The sequence below is a fragment of the Myxocyprinus asiaticus genome, chromosome 39 (assembly GCF_019703515.2).
Source record: "Myxocyprinus asiaticus isolate MX2 ecotype Aquarium Trade chromosome 39, UBuf_Myxa_2, whole genome shotgun sequence".
NCBI lineage: Eukaryota > Metazoa > Chordata > Actinopteri > Cypriniformes > Catostomidae > Myxocyprinus > Myxocyprinus asiaticus.
The window spans coordinates 22,697,393-22,708,115 of record NC_059382.1 but is presented as its reverse complement, the minus strand read 5'-3'; positions in this window follow the sequence as shown (position 1 = coordinate 22,708,115).

Genomic DNA, 10,723 nt, shown 5'->3' with positions numbered 1-10,723 from the left:
TTGCCTTAATGCCAATTTTCTCGACAAAAAGTGTTTCCAAACCAGTTTTTTGCGACATTTGATGTATCGACATAGAGTATATGTGCTAGAATTAAACAGAAAAATATTATGTCAACACTTGTGAAATTTTAGCGATAAATTGCGTTTCCATCAGCTTAATTTTGATGCGCTAAAACATTTTCCGCAAAAAATCCTTGGATGGAAACGTAGTTAGTGTTGCCTTGTACACAACAATTTTATATTAGCCGGATGGGTAGCTAGCGGTTTACATGACAGCAGGGCTAGGTAGCCGCTAGCCAGCTAATACTTCCAAACCTGCTGGTTTCATGACTGATTCAGTTAGCTAGTTGTGTGTATGCCTTTGCCGAACTACTTGCGTGTTTAGCGACACCTGATTGTCTAGATGTAGAACTAAACATAAAAATTACTAAAAAGTGTTTATACCACGGGTCTGTTGAATGCTTCATTCTGATTGATTGACGGACGTTCTAAGGCGTGCAAGTAAACGCATGGCTATGAAGTAGTTCCAGGTCTTGACAGCATAACAGTTCCAGAAAAACAAAGTGCTCATGTCAGTGCACTCCTGCATCTCAGTAGGGTTGAAAAAAGTTGTTAAGGTTTACAACGAGAAGTGCTTAAGCTTACAGCTTGGTGATTTTGAAGCAATGTTACATCTGACAAGAGCTGCAACAAAAAAAGGTAATCCCAGAAGCGATCTTTCTCATTTTCTGAGTTTCTCTCTTTCGATCACTCAAATACAAACTCACAAACACATGCACAAACACACTACCTCATTATCCAGTAAGTGCTCCAGTAAAGTTGCGCAAGCCTCGCAATTCTCCGTTGCTAGTTTTAAAGTGACGTTTTTGAATTAGCAACGAAGGCTAGGACTGTATTAATGCAAGAAAGATGCTGAATCCATTGCAGAAGAAAGTAGTTCCATTCACAAGAGCGTTTAAGGGATGAAAACCAGAAAATGTATTTAGATATAAAACCCTGAACAATGTATTATGGTGTGGTAACCGTGATATAAGCGGAATAATTGACTCCGGCCCATTGAATTGTTTAAAGATAATGCACATCCGCTGCGCGTTGAGACCGCACGACCACCTCGGGTGCACATTATTTTTAAACAATTCAACGGTCCATCGTCAATTATTCCTTACATAATTGATATCAAGGATTTTTTTCCAATAAATATCAAGACTGTTTTATCAACCAGCCATAGTTAAGTGTAATTTTTAAAAAAAAATACCCAAAATGTGTCTGCTATGTATTTTTATGCTTATAAGAGTAATGCACCATTGGCTTAGCCACATGCTAACACAAATGCTATTGAAATCAGTTGTGAGGTGAGAAGCGCTGTTTGTTTAGCGCATGGAGTAGCTGCCTATATAGAGCATTTTAAATCGGTCACTTAAGAATTTTGATGACAGTTTAGGATTCTTTCTTAGAAGGCAGCTGTCTAGGTAGGCAATAGGCAACTCACTAGGTTTTTTTTTTTATCATCAGCAGCTGTAATACATTTAAATGGCTCTCCTGGATGTGGTTGGGTAGTTATAGTCAGTATGGTCAGGGGGGCCTTATTTTAGAAACAACTAGTGGGGTTATAACTTCAACTTGGGGGTCTCTGCACCATTGGCCAGCACGTAATTCGAACACATCACATTTTGATCTCTGAAGGTGAGATAACCTTTATTTATGTCTATGTAAGAGTTAACAGCAACAAGGAGCATTCATTTTCGTTTGAGGGCAAAATTTTCTAAATATACAGAACCTCTTGTATAGAAATGAGCATAAATTATCCATTATACCACAACCTTTTGGCAGGCAGCGCTAAACCCTGGCAGACAGAGATATCTGTGGACATCTGGCAAAATGGACAGCAGCACAGAATTATAAATATTCAGGTCTGCACTTTCCCGCCCCATTGTATTATCATAAACTACATAAACAATGCAGATAATACTTTTCAGAGGTTTGTCAACTTAAATCAATTTTTCTTGATAGATTTTCACTCCTGGTGTCAAGGCAAATCAGACCGCTACATTTGCAGCAGAGTTATTCCAGCGAGGGTAAAAATGAGAATCAGATCTCAACTCGTCATAGATAATCAAGCCATCAGCATGCAGATGCCAAAGCTAGAGGTACAATCTCAAATGTATAATCAAGGTGAAACATGTGTGTGTGTGTGTGTGTGAGAGAGAGAGAGAGAGAGAGAGAGAGAGAGAGAGAGAGAGAGAGAGAGAGAGTGAGTGAGTGAGTGAGTGTGTTCAAACACCAACATATCACTGCAGACTGCTACTGCATATGCACATCTGAACTTCACTGTTATCTCTTGGTTTTTATATTTGTTTTTTTTTTTTTGTTTTTTTTTTTTTTTTTTACTGTCATCATGCTTTCAAGAGCTTCAGTGATATTGGTCAAAGGCTGGCTTACTCACTTCAGATAGACTCTGTTATGTCCTCTCTAATAGCAGCATTTAACTCTAATGACAGCAGCAAAGGGCAGAAGTGAGACTTTGTCTCTTTAACTTTCTGTCAACTATGTTTGGTCGCCTGAGGGCACATTAATAAAAGGACTGTTTGAACTCGGAGGGCATTGGTACTAGATTTTTTTTTTTTTTTTTTTTTTTTTTTAGGTAAAAGTACAATAATTTCGAGAGCTGTTTTATCAGTTCTGAGGAACAGAACATTTATGGATTTAGATATTTTTTTATTTAGTTCAGGGCACACATCATCCTTGTATGCCCTGCATATACAGGAGTCGTAAGTCTTTTTGAGTCAAACACATCTATGTGAATCTTCCAAAACTTGTCAAGAACATGTCTCATTTCACTCCAGAAGAAAAAAAGTTGTTTGCTAAGCCAGATAACAAGATTAAATAAATACAAGTTTCAGAGATTTACCAAATAAACTAGTTAACAACATGAAAACAGCACAGAATACACAAACCCTGCAGCCATCTTAACATTCAGCCCTCAAACAGAATGTGTTTGTGCTTACCATGATCTAAGCATTACAAAACCATCAACGCACTAGGAAACTGAGCCCACTCATCCTCCCTGTGTCTTTATATGACAAGTTTCCCACATATAGGCTTCTTAAATGCTGGGAGAGAGAAAAACATCTTCTAACTTATCACGTTTTCTTATGTTTTGATCATTAAGAATATATAATGAGATAATTTATGATCAGAGGTAGGTAGTAACATGCTACATTTACTCTTAGAGTATGCTTAAAATTGGGTACTTTTTACTCTCACTCAAGTAAATTTTGAATGAAATGTTTTTACTTTTACTTCATTACAATGGGCGGCGTTCCTGTCGTTACATTACTGGGATTCATTTTAATGAATGCGTAATTTATTGAGAGATTATTGAATGGGACTTTTACGACAGCGGGAGTTCAGCTGTGCACACTGTCACAGACTGTCACTTAAGCTGAGTCATTCACTGCTGCAGCATCATGCTCTTCAAAGTGAAACACTTTCTTCGCTCCGCACAGTGAAAAAATAATTGTTTCATGATGCAATGCCTTCATTTAACACCAAGTCAAGCGCATATTTCAAGATTAAAATTGCAGCTCCAACTTAAGGCAGAACTCTGAGGTAAGTTTTAGCTCTAATGATAATGCGGGCCTTTCTGTGATATGGTGATGGTCATTTTCAGGGTCATTCTGTAAATATGGGCTCTTGTGACATCAGTTTTTAAGTGTACATTTTTAAATCTGCAGCAATATATCAGTGCGCTTTGTCCCACGTCCCACATGTCATAAGCAGTATTTATGCATTTACCCCATGCCCTCGCGGGGTACTGGAAACTATCACAGCTAAATCGGGCTGATTAACAGTATAAATCCATGTAAACATCCAAGTTGTGTAAATGCCTTTTGCTCTGCCGAATGTGTAATTGACAACAGGAGAGCGAACAGACAGCATTTCTGGTGTGCTGGTGATCGTATGGTGAAGAGAGTGTTGTGCGACCGGGGTTGGTGCCCTACGCAGGCTGCGTACTCTGTGTTTAGGGAGTGGCAGTACTGTGTACAGAACTAATGATCTAAATTATTTATACTCTGAAAACTGTAACTACACTGAACTAACAACTGAAAGCTATGAAATAGCGAAAGTAGGCATTAATAAAACATGATATTGCTTTGGTTTATATTTCAACATTATATATAATGTCCTTGTGGGACATTGTTCACGTTTTCACCGTAATGATTACTAAAAAGGTTTCCAAACCTCTCTTCTTATTGACAAATTCATCCAGATCTGACAAGAGCCCATAAAGGGGTAGTTCACCCAAAATTGAAAATTCTTTTATCATTTATTCACCCTCATGCCAGATGTGTATGACTTCCTTTCATCTGCTGAACACAAATGAAGATTTTTAGAAGAATTTCTCAGCTCTTTTGATCCATACAATGCAAGTGAATGGGTGCCAACATTTTAAAGCTAAAAAAACCCCATATAAGTCAGCATAAAAGTAATCCATAAGACTCCAGTGGTTAAATCAATATTTTCAGAAGCGATGTGATAGGTGTGGATGATAAACAGATCACTTTCACATTCTTCTTCTTGTGTTTATATTGATTCACATTCTTCTTTGCATATCACCCCCTGCTGGGCTGGGAGAAGAACTTCTAGTAAAAATATCTTAAATATTGATCTGTTTCTCACCCACACCTATTATATCACTTCTGAAGATATGGATTTAACTACTGGAGTTGTATGGATTACTTTTATGATTCCTTTATGTGCTCTTTGGAGCACCACAATTTTGGCACCCATTCACTTGCATTGTACTGACCTACAGAGCTGAAATATTCTTCTAAAAATCATAATTTGTGTTCTGCTGAAGAAAGGAAGTCATACATATCTGGGATGGCATGAGGGTGAGTAAATGATGAGAGAATTTTCATTTGTGGGTGCACTACCCCTTTAAAGTGATAGCTCAGCCATTATTTAATGTTCCGTCATCATTTCCCTACCATCATGTTGTTCCAAAACCTTGTGACACTTTGTATTCTGTGGAACACAAAATATGTTAGACAGAATGTTAGGGACTGACAATCTCGGTCACCATTCACTTTCAAAATATATAGAAAAAAACACATTCACTGAGAGTAAATGGTGACAGGCTAACATTCTGTCTAAAGTCTCCTTATTGTGTTGCATGGAAGAAAGAAAGTCATACGTGTCTGGAACAACATGATGATGAATGATGACATAATTTCCATTAATAATACAAATAATAATTTTTTAATACAGTACATGTTAAATGTGTATATTATGTAATGGAATATAGGGGAGTTATGTCCATTATGTCATTTGTGAAAGTAACGAGTTACTCACTACATGAGTACTCTTTTAATTGGACACTTTCTTACCCTTACTCAAGTAATTATTTGTGTTTGCACTTTTACTTGAGTACAGTTTTTGGCTACTCTACCCACCTCTGTTTATGATATAAAGTGAAGGGCGAGTTGATATGAAGTAAACAAGGTTCAGGCAAGTAGCATGTAAATTCAGTAAGGCAAGACATTCATCATGGATAAGGACAATTAAAATTCCATTTCTGGTATCTATGCAGATTTTTTCCAAGTAATGAAATGTAATACATTTGCTCATTGTCTGAATTATTGAGGAAATTAAGTTAACAAGTAAAAAAATAAATACATTAAAAAAATACAACAACACTTGTGACAAAAAATGTCCTATACAGGATTTCGACATACAGCCATGCTTTCAAATGATGAAAATTCTCTCATCATTTACTCACCCTCATGCCATTCCAGATGTGTATGACTTTCTTTATTTTGCTGAACACAAACAAAGATTTTGTTTCTGTAGGTCCATACAATGCAAGTGAATGGTGCTCAGACTTTTGTAGCCTCAAAAATCACATAAAGGAAACATAAAAGTAATCCATATGATGACTTCAGAATCGATATAATAGGTGTGAGTGAGAAAAAGAACAATATTTAATTCCTTTTTTACTCTACATCTCCACTTTCATTTTCAGATGTGAATGTGAAACTAAATAGGCACCACATGTGACTTTCAGATGTAAAAATGAAAGTGGAGATTTAGAGTAAAAAAAGGACTTCAATTTTTATCTGTTTCTCACCCACACTTCTGAAGATATGGATTTAAGCACCGGAGTCAGATGGATTACTTTTATGTTTCCTTTATGTGATTTTTGGAGCTACAAATGTCTGGTCACCATTCATTTGCATTGTATGGACCTACAGAGCTGAGATATTCTAAAACTCTTCATTTGAGTTCAGCAGAAGAAAGAAAGTCATACGCATCTGAGATGGCTTAAGGGTGAGTAAATGATTAGAAAATAATAATTTTTGGGTTAACTATCTGTGGCAGGGAGGAGGGTGGGGCATGGTCATGATGTTGGACACCCGGCCCCTAATCAGGCTATTCAAGCCCTCGAGAGGGATAAAGGTGACCGGAGTCAGCAGTTCCAGAGAGAGAGTGTTACGGGCAGCTGCCCGGCATGTGTTAGTCATAATTTGGCTCAGGTATATGCACCCTTACCACTCTCTCTCTCTCTCTCTCTCTCGACTGACACTCGACCACGCCCCCGCTGCCACACTATCCCTTTAATATATAACATTGTAACTTTTTTATGTGACAAAGGTCCATGAAAGCAGCGCAATTGAATGCATTTAATGCGTTAATGCATCTAATGGGATTTATTCACTATTTAGATTGTAATTTAACAAATTTTTTTTCAATTCAATTAAATGTATCTACAAAAAATACTGATGTACTCTTTTAGTGCTGTTTAATTTGCTTCATCCAATTGTGTGTTAATATAAAAACATTATGGACATATTCTGAAGACTAAATTAAGCCTATAGCTAAAGTTATCAGCTGTCATCTTACAACACAAACAAAGCCAGAACACTTTTCACCCAGCTCAGCAGAGGACAAAGGTGCTTGTGACGAGGAGGATGGCGTGGCCGGGCTGTGATGGTGCACGGCCGGCACTGAATCAGCTGATCAGCGGGAGAGCAAGATAAAGGGGAGCTGGAGATGACAATTCTAGAGAGAGAGAGATGCACATGGCCCCGTTGTGTGTGTCTGTTTGTCTTATGTTTTATTTTGTTTTAAGTTGAGTTTTACATTAAACCATATGTTTACTGTTCAGCCAGTTCCTGCCTGTCTTTTACCTGTTACAGTGGTGCTGAAACCCAGGAAGGAGGAGGGATGCGCTGTCGTGGAATCCTCGCCGCTGCCGTCTGCCAAAGGAGCAGCTGCGGCCATGTGCCTGGTGATGGAGGGGTCGCTGCCGGCTGCCGAGAGCTGGAGGAACCGCTACTGTCCGCCGAAGAAGGCGAGGAGCAATTCCGTCCGCCAGGGGCCGGAGGACTCGCTGCCATCCTCCAGGGCAGGAGCGAGATGTTATCCCCAGAGGGTGGAGGAGCAGTTGGGTGCCGGGCAACAGAGTGTCCGGGAACCAGCGAGCAAGTTTTTCTCTATCTCTCCTCTCTCTCGCTCTGTGGACCACCGGCTGACAGAACGGCTGGAAGGGCAGTATCTCCCCTCCAGAGGTGGGGTGGGGGGGGGGGGGGGGGGGGTTGGAGTAAGGTGGTGCCCCAGCCTGAATCGGGCGGGGGAAGAGTGTGACAAGGAGGAGGGCGTGGCCGGGCCGTGATGGTGCATGGCTGGCGCTGAATCAGCTGATCAGCAGGAGAGCGAGATAAAGGGGAGCCAGAGACAGAAAGAGATGCACGAGGCCACGCTGCATGTGTGTCTGTGTTCGTCTTATATTTAATGTAGTTTTTCCTCATTTATATCATTAAACCTTTATGTTGATTGTTCAGCCGGTTCCCGCCTCCTTCTTTCCCATCCTTAAACTGTTAAAGTACTGTCATCTCTTTTGAGACCAATTTGCATCCAATCATCATTATGTTTCAAAGAACTGTTGGAAAGAATTGTGGGGTGTGAGAATGAAGGTGATTAATGATAACTGAAAATTAGAAAAGTATGATCATGTATCAACAGTCTATGCTGAGCAACAGAAAGGCTGATATAGATTAAAACAAATAAAAAATAAAAGTAACATATATATATATATATGTATATATATTAGGGCAGTTGATTTATTTATTTTTTACATTTTAATTCAGTACGATCAATTATATATAAAAATGATACATTAAATTAAATATATTTCAGACAGATTGACAAATTCAGTTACAAAATGGATTTCTGTGGACTGTAGGCTAATGGTAGACTTATGATCATTAATATGGAAATAAACAATAAATTGCTTTCTTTAGTCACTTTTGTATGGTCTCATTAATGCTTTACTTGTCTGCCACAATAATGTAATACATTTTAATTATCTTAATTATTATATTTCTAATAATTGCATTAAATATACAGTATATACATTTTTAATCAGTATGTATTGAACTATTGTTATTTGAGGGCCTTTCCCAGCAAATATCTATATGTGCGATTAATTGTATTCAATTTGATTAATTAACTGGCAAATTATGTAATTATGTCATTCTAATAAAAATGTTAATTGATTGACAGCCCTGACAATATACAGGACATACACAGACATTTTTCAGCTTTATTAATTGATTCATTGATATTTTGGGCTCAGACTGTTTGCACTGATTTAAGGAGATGAATCAAATGTACTTTCTCTGATACTGTTTACTACTGAATTTTAAATCACAGATGCTATTTGGAAGGATCAAGGAGAGATTGTGAAACTGACCTAATGACGCAGTCTTTAGGAAACAAGTCATAAACAGTCATTTAACATTTCCTCTTAGTCTATACGCAATCACATTACCCAAAATTATGCCTGACACAGTGGCAACCATTATGAAAACAACGAAATGTAGAGCTAACCACAAAGCCCAGAGAGGTAAATAATTTTTTATACTTTTAATCTGAGTGTGACAGAAGTCCCTGGTGATACCAGCCAGTTTAGAAGGGGAAGCCATCATGACTTGGGGTAGGGGATATGTGTTGCACACAGCTGCACTTCCTGTAAAGAATTAATCAATGGTAATGGGCAGAGGACCATGTGATTGTTGGAACCATCCAAAAAGCTCAATGAAATGGAAGAAGAGGAACGAAGGGCACCAATTAGTTTACTGCTCTTCATATCACAAGACAACTCCAACGGAAACTGAAATGAAAACTGTGCTGCTTTCATTTATGTGGCGAAACTGCGGCACAAGTCTTTCAAGGTGCTAAGTTATTACAAGCTGGGCTCATACTGACACAGGATGCACACACTTCTGGTGATTTACTGTATAAATTGAGCTAACAAAAGCATGCCACATTGTCACCCTGCTCTTATTTGAACAAAGCACTTCCATTGTTATGTTATTGTTGCTGAAAATAATTTTCTTCCCAGAGTGTTTGTGTGTTGGTTGTGGCCACAGTCTGTCTACACTAGTTGTACGTGCACACAGAGCTCTTGCACATCGAGTATGAGAGTATGGGTTCTCTAGTCATCTGCTGTTTTACTCACATAGCAGATTTCTGCAGCCGTTAGTGGTACGCGTACAGTATATGAGATGCTTCAGTTTGATACTGTGCATTCCTGCTTTTACTTTAAAACTTGGCATTTCATAGACGTTTAGTCACTTTGACGCACAAAAAACCTAATTAGATTTTTTAAAGAGTATTTTGATGGTATTTTAGCCCATTCCATACAATTAGTTTAGGCTGAAAATGACAGAGGAGATGGTCATTGTCAGATCAGATGTCCTCCCACAAGGATAGTTAAACCAGAAATCACTTACACTGTGGGGAGCAGCCAATGGTCCGCAAAAAGGGATGGCTTAATATACATACATATCTTAAAGGGATAGTTCACCCAAAACTTTAAATTCTCCCATCATTTATTCACCCTCATTCCATCCCAGATGTATGACTTTCTTCTGCAGAACACAAACAACATTTTAGAGGTATATTTTAGCTCTGTAGGTCCATACAATGCAAGTGAATGGTGACCAGAACTTTAAAGGTCCAAAAAGGATGTAAAGGCAGCATAAAAGTAAACCATGAGACTCCTATGGTTAAATCCATATCTTCTGAAGTGATTTGATAGGTGTGGTTGAGAAACAGATCAATATTTTAGGCAATTTTTTACTGTGAATCTACACTTTCACTTCCACTTATTGTGTGGAAGTGACTTTCACTTTCACATTCAGACACTTACTGGTTGGGGCTGGTCAAAGGTGGAGTTTGATAGTAAAAAAGGCCGTAAATATTGATTGGTTTCTCACCCACATCTATCACTTCAGAAAACATGGATTTAACCACTGGAGTCATATGGATTACTGTTATGCTGCATTTACAGTATGTGTTTGTTTTTTTGTTTTTTTGGGTTTTTTTTGGACCTTTTGAGTTCCGGTCACCATTGCATTGTGTGGACCTACAGGGCTGAGATATTCTTCTAAAAATCTTTGTGTTCTGCAGAAGAAAGAAAGTCATACACATCTGGGATGGCATGAGTGTGAGTAAATGATGAGAACATTTGTGGTTTTGGGTGAACTATCCCTCTGAGGGTTTAGTTTAGTGGTACAGGATAGAAATATATAATTAGCTCTCAATAAAAGCAACAGAAGTTGATAGAAAGTCCCCATCATGATAGAAAAACAAACGGGTGTATGTGTGTGCTTGTGTGGTTTACACAGGTTCTATTCACACTTGCATATGTCATGCT